Here is a 12,120-nt window from a genome sequence, read left to right as displayed (position 1 = left end):
ATTGATATGATTAATATTATCGTAAATAATATTAATGTATAATATATAATTAATAAATATTAATTAACAGTTAATGAATATTAATAATGTTTAAATTTAATTAATATTTATTTATAATTAATAGTAATAAATAATAATCAATATTAAATGAGGTTTATATGTGACAATAAGCTACCAAAACATTACTCCAAGTAGCGTTCCAATAAGTTAGTTTATAAACTAACTTATGTGCATTCGAACATGTATTCAGAAAATAAGCTAACTTATACCAAACAATATTTTAGCAAGTTGGAGGTAAAATTGTTCAGACAAGATAACCGTTAGGCCTAGCCTCTTCAATTCGCTAAAGCCTTTGCTTAAACAACCATTTGTGAAAAATCAACAGGGACATATTAACCTGTTTAAGATTAATAGGTGGATGCGAGTGAAACCAAATTTTTTAGAAAGGTCTGCCTCGTTAGTTTTAATTTTTATAATTAGAATTTCAAAGGCCCTCAGAATTCCTGATTTCCCATGTACTTGACTATCGATACAACTAACGTAATGATGCCAAATGCAAGATCCATGTCAACAGATTTTTTTTTTATCTTTAATGATTTTACATATTCATAATATTACATACGTTATTTTTTTAAAGGTAAACAGTTTTTAGGCCTGTTAATATGTGGGTAAGCTCAATCTGTTTATAGGTTAGATAAGCATAAATTAGTGAATCTGCAAAAAGGGATTGGATTAGCTATACTAGGCTCTGCCTGTTGGACAAAAATAGGTTGGGTCCCGTTCGTATCGGTTCAAGTACGCAAATGATCACCTCTTAGAGGTATTTATAAGAACATCTTGAAGGTATTTTATAGAAACAGTCTTTCTAATTCTTAAGATAAAGGAAGGTCGAATTGTATGAAAATGCAACATAGTTTAATCTAAGGAGCCATTTACTAAACACTTACTTGGTAAGTGCTTAACGCATAAATTTCCTCATCGGATGAACATAAGAAGGGCCAAGAATCTTACCGGAAAAGAGCGATGAGAAAGATGGAGAGTCTTACCCGGTAAGTGAGGATGAGACTCTTATCCAGGTAAACGCTTACCTAGTAAATTGTTGCATTCAATATGCTTTGATGTACTAAAATCTTACGCATCTAAATAAATTATAGTGTTGACTCCTATTGGTAAGCGCTTACCGGATAAGCATTTGGGTAAACGGCCCCTAATTCCTATTTTGTGTAACATAATTTTAAAACCTTGATTTTGGTACCTCATATGTGACATATCAAACATTCAGTACGCGGTTTACGTATAAGAATGTATGAAAATGGAACATATTTTAGTTTGATTCCTATTTATAGGTATATAGGGGTGTGTGTGTATAAACAAGATTCTCCGGCGAATTTTATTTGGTGAACCTTATTTCGATGAACCTTATGTGAACACAAGCTACACACTGTGATACCCATATATACATACAAAATGCACAATGTGATACCCTTTGTAAAGCAATGAAAATAACGAAAACGCACACTATGATACATTTCATAAAACAAAGAAACTACATTGTGATACACGTGAAAATATTGTGAACGTCATCACTATGATACGCTTTGATTCACAAATGTATTTAAAATACGATGTATATTAGATAATTGATATACTAAAAAATCTTTCCTCCTAAAAAAATTAATTAAATATTTTGATTAGTTGTCAAAAATAGAATTACTATATTACCTTTTTAGCTTATTTAAGAAATATTCTTAAATATCTTAAACGATTGGTTCGAATTGAATCTTACGGTTATCACAAATTAATTAGTTCTTCTTTGAATTAGTCTATATATATATATATATGGGCCTAATCAAATGAGAACTGATTAGTTTGTGGTAACTGTGAAGTCCAATGTTAACCACAAATCAACGAATAAATTAGAAAATTAATAATTATGGTAGTTTGAGTTAAAATTATAATTAGAGGGCATATTAAGTATTTTTAAAAAACTCATCTCTCCTCTCTCCTCTCTCCTCTCTCATCTCTCCGACCTCCAATCTCCGGCACCCGGTGAAATCGGTATCACAGTATATCACAATAGGTATCACATTGTGTATCTTTGTTTTTAAAGTTTGAGTTGGTATCATAGTTGGTATCACAATGGTATCACAATATATCACAATGGGTATCACATTGTGTATCTTTGTGATTACTTGGTACCTGCCGGATTAATGTTCACCGGTGGCCAGAGATTGAAGGTCGAAGAGATGAGAGAGGAGAGAGGAGAGACGAGTTTTTTAAAAATACCTAAAATGTCCTCTAATTATAATTTTAACTCAAACTATCATAGTTATTAATTTCCTAATTTATCCGTTGATTTGTGGTTGAGATTGGATCTCACAGTTAACACAAACTAATCAGTTCTCATTTGATTAAGCCCCTATATATATATATATTTATTTATTTATGTGTGTGTCGGCTAGAGGAAGGGGACCCCAAGCATAAGAAGATCATTGTGAAATGCGCATGCACACCAAGACAAAGGAAAACGACCCCATTTCATATCTTCCAATCATTTTGTGGCCAATGGGTATTGGTTGATAAACGTTACCATCCATTTTTTAACTTCAATTCTCTCCTACGAATATTTATTCAACAATACCATATTTTCTTTTCCCTTTTTAATTTAGTTGAATCCGTTTCTAAACCAACCCGTTGCCAGCAAACTACGATTGACGACATGTCTGCATCGGTTTTTTATATTTAGTTGACCACTCGTGTTTTACGATTTTTATACGTCCGATGAACTTTCGATTGAATTTTAAACGTTTTTTAATAATTTCAGACGATTTACGAGATCGAATATCTACTTTAAAAAATGATTTTCAATTTTTGATTTATGTTTTGCAAGATTCCATTGCTTCCTACCCTTGAATAATGAGAGAATATTAGCAATTATTGGATAAAATCATTTTAAAAATTGTATAATGTAATCTTATTGTTTAAAAAACGGAAGAAAAGACAGATTCATGTGGGTACAGATCCTCGATTTTATAGATTTTCAATTAAAATATTAACGGAATAGATTCAAATTGCGTAAACTTGAACTAAAAGAAGTTGTTTGAATTAATATCTATTTAAATCGGTAGATGGATGTTCCTCAAACAACTTTTCGGGACCATTTCCCAAACGCTCAACAATACTATGAGTTGTTTTGTGGGCCTCTTGTATGCTCGAGTGCATGAACACACGTAGGAGTTGTTAAGATGTACGGTTTTTTTCTTCTAATTATTGTCTCGTTCAAGAAACCGTATCTATTCTCAATTAAGCATTATTCATGCTTCGATCCTCAAAGTATAACCAATAGTTGATTAGGTTCTTTAGGCATTGACAACTTCACATGGGTTTTCCCAACGTTGTTCTAAATGGATTTTTATTGGTGGTTGTCGGTTATGATATATAATCATACTAGTTTGATGACGTGTAACGACTCGGGTAATTAGATTTTAATGATGAGTTGATTCAAGTACAACTAGTGCCAGTTAAAAAGACTAACGGTCAAAAGTGTCTATGAGATCTATGCCAATGAATGGTATTGCGGTTCGCTTAATTTACAAATGACGGTGGTCATGGATTAAAGAAAAACTGTATTATTGCTAATTAAACATCTAAAAATATCTTTCACTCCTAACGCTAACCTCTCAGCGTTCTAAACGGTTCGCCATAACAGCTGTCGTGGCGTGTCAAGTCTCAAGGCTCGTTTCGCATTGCATGTTAAACCTGTAACACATTATTGCCCAATATGTGATTTTTGTAACGTGATATTAGTTTTTTCTTACCATTTAGTGTCTTACATTTAAATTGATTAATATCATCAGTGGCAGATCTATGATTTTCTAGCAGTGTATCACAAAATAATTATCGTAATATAAAAATTACAAATAATTGTAAAATTATTACACATACTATGTTTTGGTTATTTTGTATCGGTTAAATATATATTAAGTATTTAAGTCATTAAAAAATTTGGTACATTAGTTTACTTTCAAAAAACTATCTCTTAAAACGTTAAAACCAATCGATTGTTGGTGCATTTCTAGTTATCAACTTGGTGATTCACATACAAAAAATATTACGGTTGGATAAAAATCTCCGTGTGACCACGAAGGTTCAAATACAGTGCCCTAGTTCAAAATAACCCTAAATAGTTAGTTAATGTTATTATATTAACAATATTACATCAATTTAAACAAACTAAATTTAACAAAAAAGACGCTAATAAAAATTTGTATTCATGTTAATTTTTATTAAAAAAAGTTTCATCTTATTATTCCCTCTAAATTTTAGTAGAAATTTCAAGAAGAATCAATGATAAACATCCTGGAAAACGTGTACTTAATGATGTTTAAATATTACGTTTATCATAAACGTGTGTCATTAACGTTAAAACACGTTATATTTTATTTGTCTTGTTAAAAATGTAACTATTTTTAAGAACAATCAATATTAAGCTTATTTCAAAGGTATTGTTGAAGCCTTTGTAACAATATAATTTGTAAAAATACATATTTATAATATATTTTAGCTAACGATTAATTAATATATAAGAGTAAAAAAAAAGAAAAAAAAATAATGAAACTAAATTAAAAATATTAAATTCTTTGAAGGGTCATATTTTTAATGTATTATGGTGGATTATAGTATCATATCAACAATATTTTTATCACATGTAATAATATATGGGAGGGGGCTTAGTTGTGTAAGGGCGACTTGGCCCGCAACCAAGATCGCATCGAAAATTGTTCGCGTCTTTTATTTAGTATCACATGTATATTATATGTGATGGAATAATAGTATCCTATGTGATTGTCTATACTAAAAGGATGTTCTCGCATTCTCGTAAAATGAATTTGTTCTCGTTTGAACTCTTACCTATATATATATATAGGGTTGGGTTCACGTGAGACCAATGGTTTTTCGTGAGACCCGTAAGACCAATTTATGTTCATTGATCAACTTTATAAGTTAATGATCTAATGGTTTAAATTGCATAATGGCAATTTTGTAATTATTGAGAAGTTTCGTGGCGTTTATGAATGTTTAGATTTTCATATTGTAGATCTAATCCAAAGGTTGAGAATTGGTCTTACGGGTCTCACGAAAAATCATTGGTCTCACATGATCCCAAGTCTCTATATATATATATATATATATATATATATATATATATAAAATTAAATGTATAATATACATAATTTCTATAATAAATCAAATCTTAAAAAAAAGTTATAATATTGTCGTAGTTGCTAAAGCTTGAAGTTTGACTTCGTCGTACCATTTCATTTGATGCATTTAGAACATTGTCTTAATACATAAATGATTTATTAATAGTATTATATACTACTAAAGTCTAAGGTGGCGTTTGGTTTGCATATTCTGAAGGAATCTGATGGAATTGAATGTTGAATTCCATTTGACCAAATTTCATTCCCTCATTTGGTTCATTCTTTTTCACGAAAGGAATCTTCAAAATCCTACAAATTCCACAAATAAAGGAATTTAACATTCCGTAGAAACTACATGGTATTTTGATGGAATGGAATCTCTATCTTCATTATACCAAATATGCCCTTAATCTAATATACTCTAATCTCATACAAATCAATATGACCATCGTCGACAACCTCTCGACCACTATTGATCTGAACCACAGCTGACCACCACCACCGACTACCACCGATCTAGGCATGGCAACGGGGTGGGGATGGGGCGGTTTTGTAATCCCCGGCCCCGGCCCCGGTTTGTAGTAACGTCCCCCATCCTCGGTCCCCGGCGGGTACGAGGATTATTATTCCGTCCCCGGCCAAATCTCTAGCAATCCCGTTCAAAACCTGGTAAAACCACGGTCAAACCCCATAAATAGTTTCTTTTAGTTTGATTCTATCGGGGATCCCCGACCCCGGTTTGAGTCTACCAGGGATCCCCGGCCCCGGTTTGATTTTACCGGGGATCCCCTGCCCTGTCCCCGAGACCCGTTTTAGCGGGGAATCCCCGTCCCCATTTGGGTCGGGTGAATTGGGTTCCCGACGGGGTCAGGGCAAATCACCATCCCTACACCAATCTAAACCACCGCCGACCACCACCACCCATCTGAATCACCACCGACTACCACCGGTCTGATCCACCGCCGACCACCACCACTGACTACCACCGGTCTGAACCACCGTCGACTACCACAGATCTGAACCACCACCAACTACAACCGATCCACCAATCTGAACCACCACTGACTACCACCAATCTGAACCACCACTGATCCACCAATCTGAACCACCACTGACTACCATCGATTTGAACCACCACCAATTACTACTGATCTGAAGCACCGTCGATCTAAACCACCATTGATCATCACCGATATGATCAATCGCTGATCTGAACCACATCTGACCATCGTCACCTGAACCACAACGAACCACCATCGATCTATATCACTGCCAACCACTGACGACTAACCATCGATCTGAATCACTGTCGGACATCGTCGACCACCATCAATTTGAACAACCACCGCCGTCACCGCCTACCTGAACCACCGCTGACCACCTCCATTTGAACCATGCGGACCACCATCAATTTGAATCACTGCGGACCACCACCATCTGAATCACTATGGACCACCACCGACCATCATCGATTTAGTAACGTCGTTTGGCTTATGATTATATTTGGGTTGTGTATTTTATATTGTTTTATATATTAGATAATTATTTTAATTAAAAGTATTTTTAGTTTTAAAAAAAATTCAAAAAAGGGCATTTTGGTCATTTCCCGATATTTTATGACAACTCTAAAGCTATATTTTGTGAACCAAACAGACAGATTTAAATTCCTTAACATATTCCATTTCAATGTCTGCCAACCAAATATGTGGTCAAACCTGACAACATTTCATTCCAATTCCTTCAAAGTCAAATTCATTTAACAAATTTCATACCATCCAAAAACATTCTGCAAACCAAACGCCACCTAAGAGTTTTAAAAGTTGGAGCTAAATGATTTACAAGATACTCTTAGATAATCATCACATAGAACTTTTGACAAGGGCAATCATGTAAATTGACACATATCGTGATTGTTGGTGGGCCTTTTTCTTAGAAGCCCATAAATTAGTGGGCCATGGAAAACGACATTGCTTGCCGTAGGCCCGTAAAGATACAAATTGGAGGTCTATAAATTTTATTAGGCGGCTCATTATTTGCCATCATTCAAACAAGTGACAACTGTCTTTTAATAATTATGATATCTGATTTTTCTGTTAAGTTTATTATTAGAGTAAATTATTTTCTTCGTCCCTATAGTTTGTTATAAATTATATTTGGTCCCTATGATTTTAAAATTTTGATTTTCATTTCTATGGTTTGCAAATCATTTCTATTTTCGTCTATGAGTCCAAAACACTACGGTGACGTTTGTTTTTTAAGAGGTGCTGAAGTCTGAAGTCTGAATTCACTTCTGAATTTTAAGAGGTGATGCTGAAGTCTGAAATCTGAATCAGTCAGACTGTTTGTTTTTACGTCTGAAATCTGAATCAATAAGACTGTTTGTTTTTGTAAACTGAGACAAGCGACGTAAGGAGGCGATAGAAATAAGAGGTTTTAAGTGCTAGAGTTACCACTTAAAAATTCAGAGGAAAATAAACGAATTCAGCTCTTAATTTGAAAAAAAAACAAACGATCTGAAAGTTCTTATTATGTCTGACCGATTAAGACATAAGAGGAGATTAAGTGAAAAATTAAAAAAACAAACAGCCCCTACTTTTAAGCATGAAGGACTAAAATAGAAATAAATTGTAAATCATAGGGATGAAAAAGAAAAGTTAAATCATAAGAACGAAAAAGATAATGAATTATAAACGATAGGGATGAAAACCGAAATTTTGAAACCATATGAACAAAAATAGAAAATTTCAACAAACCACATAGACTAAAAACATAATTTACTATTATTATTATTTAAGGGTGTCAAAAAACTGATATGATCTCAAAAACTGGTTTGACCAAATTAAACATGACTGTTTTGATGGTTTGGACAGTTTGATGGTCTAGTCTGGCCTAAAAAATTGTCAAACCGGATGGTCTGGTTCGTTCTACGGTTTTTTTGACGGTTTGATCTTACAATCTCATATTCTTTTATGTAGTATTGGCTTTAGAGTTACATACCGAGTCAATAGTTATAGCTTACAGGTGTTTTCAATTTTCATCGTTTTAGTATTAAAAATTATTATTTGGGCAAAAGTTTATTACTGACCTAATCGGCCCCACACGTATTACAAATTATTATTTATTAGATTTACATTTTATTTAAAATTGCAATTTAATTTACTAGTCATCAATTTAGGGTTCTTTCAATTCAAACATCACATCTTTTATTTACCAATTATCATTTTGAATTCTTATATGATGTATGGACTATTAAGTATTTTGTTTATTTATTACTTGTATTTTTAGATATATATATATATATATATATATATATATTAATTTTTTTAATTCATAATTTAAACTTTAAATCCCATAGTTGGCTCAAACTTTCTACACCTGTAAGACTAAATCGTATTTCTAGTGTTTGGTTTAACTGCTTTAGATATTTCATTTTAAGCTGTATGGTTTGAAAAAATATCAAACCAACATTTATGGTTGATCTGTAGAAAAAAAGACATTGAAATATTTCTTTATTACTTTCCTGACTTTAATGTTTTATATTTTATAGTCTAACTATATTAATTAATTAATATTATATTAAATAAAATACATATTTTTAATACTAGAAGTATAATTATGTTTTTAAGGTTAAAATAATTAAAAATAATCTTTTATCATTTATTCTTTTATTAAAAGTATATTAGTTTAATTATATTTTTAAAGTTGAAAAAATAAAAATATAGTCTTTCAAATATTATTGGAGAAAAGTGATAACAACCGAATGCACTTTTATATTTGGATTGGACAATATTTTAAGCAAATAAATCCCTAGATATTTTAAAATCAAAACCTGTTAAATAGGTCTTTTTTTTCCTAGAATGATGGGCGGTAATATGTATAACGTATAAAAATTAGAATAAAAATACAAAAAAACCTAAACCTAGTCGCCCCATCGCATTCCCGTCCCATGTCGTTCCCTCCCAAATTAGCCCATCTCCAACTGTTGCTATCTCCTCCAACCGCTGTTGTCGTTGCAGCCGATAAACGTCTCCCCAACCCACATTGTCGCCTCCACCTCCTACCAAACTCAGTTGTTGTCGTCGATTGTCTTCCTCTTAATCTCAGGTTACATAGTTCTTGAAAATACCATTTTCGATTGGAATTTATACATAGTTGACGCCTGTGTTCATTAGGTCCATATATCAAGGTTTCATGCATACGTCAGTTTTACGTTTGAAAGAGTATGTTAATATTTTTTTTGGAAATGGGTGGTGGTCGTGATGGGCAATTCAATTGTTCAAGATTTTTTTGAAGATTGTTCAGTCGTAAAAAAAGCAGGAGCTAAGGAAGTTCATACGAAGATTGAGAGTCCACCAATTAATGCTTTTTGATATTATGGCATTGAAAACCGACCTTGGAGGAGTTGGTATCTAATAAGTTGAGTGTGTAGAAAATTTGGGATTTTATATCGAGTCATAATCGCTTGCATTTGTTGCTCCAATGGTTTGAAAACGATGTAGGGTGGCGATTTGGCTAACTGTTTGTCCTGGGAAGTAATGACTTACAAATGATGTGTTTGTAGAAGGGGGGGTTGAATACAAATACAATACATTTTCACTATTTTAATTCTATATTTTGTATTAAAACAAATAATTGCAGATTTTTTGCATAAGCTAGGAAGGTAAGATCCGTGATCCTAAACAATCAGACTCGTGACAGATTTGCTAACACTGAAAGAGTGAAAGAAGATGGTATTTTTTTAGATCCGAATGACTAAGATAATTCTTCAGATGTTGACAATGATTTTACCTAAAAAAAACTATCACATAGATGCTTTTTCAGAATGGGTGAGTAACATTAAAAGACAAGGGTGACATTTTATAGCCACTATTGCATTAATGTCCAAGTTTAACGCGTGTTTTCATATGTTTTGCTGATCCATGCATGCTTGCACTCTTCCTTTTAACATTTCTGGTTTATGTAGACACTTGTTATCCTATCACATCTTTTTGTACGTCAAAGAAACAATTAAGAATGTATGACACTAATAAAATAATTTTAATAACTTAGGAGCCGTTTACCCAAATACTTACCCGGTAAGCGCTTATCAGTAGGAGTCAACATTATAATCTATTTTACCAGATAAGATTGTAGTATATTAAAACGATATCGTATGCAACAATTTACCCGGTAAACGCTTACCCGAGTAAGAGTCATCACCATCACTTACCGGGTAATACTCTCTATCTCTATCATCGCTCTTAACGGGTAAGATTTTCAGTCCTTGCCATATGCATTAGGTGAGGAAAGTTACCCGATCCACACTTACCGGGTAAGTATTTAGTAAACGACCCCTTACTTTGGATGACATGTTGATGTTCCCATGCCAGGATAAATGTTGGAAGAATTGGTGAGCCAAACTTGTTGGACAAGTTTGCACTTCGAAATCCGGCTTGCCAGCAGTAATATTTGTTAGAGTACTATTTGAATTTATCTTGTATTGATCTTCTTTTTGACTAAATGACAAGAATTCCCTTTGGTGATGATCTTGACCTCACTTCAACTAATCTTTGATTTTGTTGAAGGCATTTTGTTTTATGATCAATAAAGATAGTTACAAGACTTTTACAAGTGATAATCCTATCTTGTTCTATCCCGAAATAAAAGTTATAGATCGCATTTCTAGCTATAGAACATTATGAAGCTGCTTTATCAGAATCTAAAAAGACTTGGTATAAAATGTGTATTCTTGAAACTCAAGATTGAATGACCAAGGAACATGTCACGCAGATTCTCCTTATCGGATGGAGAATAATTAAGACAAAAGGTTTGATCTCACAACTTATACAAGCTGAGGATTCGATGAATGTTCCATATCCGAAACCTTATGCTTAGAGGTTTGAATATTAATTTATTGGAGTTATATCTAGTGGATGTGGTTTATCAGATATACTTATTATAAGGCAAGTAAACAAGAATTTATTTCTAAGTGTTTGGTCAGATGCTAAATATATTATCTACAAACTCAATGGTTAGGACCGACAATCTCCCCCTATTTGTCAGTAATACAAAAAGATAGTCATTGACTCATTTGATATACACTTAGAAAAAGAAATGGTACAGAATCCTAAAAATTTGAACTCATAAATTTATTGATCCAATTTGAATTTTTTTTTATCTTTTCTCTTTTGTTCTTTTCTTTTTCTAAGATGTTTTTCCTTTTGTTTTTCTTCCATAATTTTCTTTTCTTTTCTTTTCTTCCATCTTTGTCTTTGTTTTCTTTCATATTTTTCTTTTCATTCGTATTACAACATAGTATAAATAAATACATAGAGATAACTTAAACATAAGTAAAGTACTGAAAAATGTAAACTTTAAACTGAACATATATCCATTTGTTATAATGAAAGCTTACATCAGATATATTTATTTATTCCTCAAAGACCAGATCTTCAAATTTTGATCACCAATATGTCTGCCAGTTTGATCAACCCGATTTTGTAGTATTGATCTTACACCATCTACAAATGCTTTTCCATACTCATTTCTTGGAGCAATTCTGAGAAGTGCATCACTACAAAAATGCTGGGTATCAGCGAGGGAAAATTCCCTCGCTGATCCGTCGCTGAAAGGGCTTTCCGTCGCTGATACTCCGTCGCTGAAAGGGATTTCCGTCGCTGATACTCCGTCGGTCAAACAGTCGTAGGTAATGCTATCAGCGACGGATCAGCGACGGAAATCAGCGACAGATTTGCGATGGACACTTTCAGCGACGGATCAGCGAGGGAAGTATTTAGCGACGGATCAGCGACGGATTTGCGAGGGAACTTTCAGCGACGGATTTGCGAGGGAACTTTCAACGACGGATTTGTGAGGGAACCTTTAGCGAAGGATTTGCGAGGGAACTTTCAGCGACGGATTTGCGAGGGAAATTCAA

Source organism: Cynara cardunculus, assembly GCF_001531365.2.
Source record: "Cynara cardunculus var. scolymus isolate 2C chromosome LG 2, CcrdV1, whole genome shotgun sequence".
Taxonomy (NCBI): Eukaryota; Viridiplantae; Streptophyta; class Magnoliopsida; order Asterales; family Asteraceae; genus Cynara; species Cynara cardunculus.
This window is presented reverse-complemented; position numbering follows the sequence as displayed.